The sequence below is a fragment of the Myxine glutinosa genome, chromosome 8 (assembly GCF_964187855.1).
Source record: "Myxine glutinosa chromosome 8, kmMyxGlut1.1, whole genome shotgun sequence".
Lineage (NCBI taxonomy): Eukaryota > Metazoa > Chordata > Myxini > Myxiniformes > Myxinidae > Myxine > Myxine glutinosa.
In genome coordinates, this window is record NC_136268.1 from 14,133,632 (window position 1) to 14,135,663 (window position 2,032).

General features: G+C 46.6%; 1 pseudogene; it reads left to right on the forward strand.

Moving 5' to 3' along the window:
• Positions 1-364: 364 nt before the first annotated feature.
• On the forward strand, positions 365-1,185 carry LOC144893185 (uncharacterized; annotated as a pseudogene).
• Positions 1,186-2,032: the final 847 nt, after the last annotated feature.

Consider the following 2,032-nt stretch of genomic DNA (forward strand, 5'->3'; position numbering starts at 1 on the left):
GGCTGTTCAATCCCATTCCTCCATCCAGGGCTTCAAGCTAGTGGTGCACCACTACCAACACGGACTCTAGACTCTTACGTCTTCTACCATCCTTACCTGTGATATTTTCTACCCCCATTAACCCTACCTAACCCAAACCTCTTACAGTTTATTGTTTCCTCCCCTCCTCTCTTATTCGTTGTTAGCTTGTTCCCTTGCTTATTGAATCCAACTGTGACCATACTGTCCAAATTTGGTCGTTCCCATTTACTCTCCATCACCTTGCTCTTCCGTGAGCCCTGATCTTATGAAGGAAATAAGTACGTCAAAAACACATGTTCATCCTAACCAGTGAGTTCATCTCAGGATACTAAGCAAAAGGATAATGACTGGCCTTGATAAAACTCTGCACTATTTATTTTTACATGCACATCTTCACGGACCAAGCTGGTGTGTGACTGCGACATAAAGTACCTTCGTTCATGGTTGATGAAATTTGCAGCAAAGGATACGTTTATCTTCCAGGCTCGTTGTTTCTCCCCTGATCGTCTCAAAAACCGGGTTATTGCATTCCTGTCAAACTCAGAGATTGAGTGCCAGGGTTTCTGCCCTTGGGTCATCGTGTCACAGAGTGTTTTGTATGCCTTCCTAGCGGTGCATGGCATCATTATCATGGCACTGGTCCATTACGTGAGGAGAAAGGAGAAGGTGGACAAAAACTTGTACATGGATTTCAAAACCGAAGATCCCTACAGTGTAACGCAGTCATCGCGTGCGCAGGCGACCGGTGACTACCAGGTATTTCGAGCAAATGATCGGGCAACGTACGACGAGCTGAATCTGCAGCCCGGGAAGGGAACAGCTGGGCCCGTGATAACCAAGCGTGTTCGGGAAAGTAGAGCATGTTGGTGTAATGAACCACGCATGTTACTCTGGAACTGGGAGGAAACCCGTATCAGCAACCCAGAAACTAATAAAGCACAGTGATGGAAATTCCATGTTACAAGCTGCCTTAACTAGCCATCACCTGGAAATTCCATGTCACATGCTGCCTTAACTAGCCGTCACCCAGACATTCCATGTCACATGCTGCCTTAACTAGCCGTCACCCAGAAATTCCATGTTAGAAGCTCCCTTGACTGGCCATCTTCCGGAAATTCCATGTCACATGCTGCCTTAACTAGCTGACACCCAGAAATTCCATGTTACAAGCTGCCTTAACTAGCCGTCACCCAGAAATTACATGTCATATGCTGCCTTAACTAGCCATCACCCAGAAATTCCATGTCACAAGCTCCCTTAACTAGCCATCACCTGGAAATTCCATGTTACAAGCTGCCTTAACTAGCCGTCACCCAGAAATTCCATGTCATATGCTGCCTTAACTAGCCATCACCTGGAAATTCCATGTCACATGCTGCCTTAACTAGCCATCACCCAGACATTCCATGTTACATGCTGCCTTAACTAGCCATCACCCAGAAATTCCATGTCACATGCTGCCTTAACTAGCCGTCACCCAGACATTCCATGTCACATGCTGCCTTAACTAGCCGTCACCCAGACATTCCATGTCACATGCTGCCTTAACTAGCCGTCACCCAGAAATTCCATGTTAGAAGCTCCCTTGACTGGCCATCTTCCGGAAATTCCATGTCACATGCTGCCTTAACTGGCCGTCACCCAGACATTCCATGTCACAGGTTGCCTTAACTAGCCATCACCCAGAAATTCCATGTCACATGCTGCCTTAACTAGCCATCACCCAGAAATTACATGTCATATGCTGCCTTAACTAGCTGACACCCAGAAATTCCATGTTACAAGCTGCCTTAACTAGCCATCACCCAGAAATTCCATGTCATATGCTGCCTTAACTAGCCATCACCCAGAAATTCCATGTCACAAGCTCCCTTAACTAGCCATCACCTGGAAATTCCATGTTACAAGCTGCCTTAACTAGCCGTCACCCAGAAATTCCATGTCATATGCTGCCTTAACTAGCCATCACCTGGAAATTCCATGTCACATGCTGCCTTAACTAGCCATCACC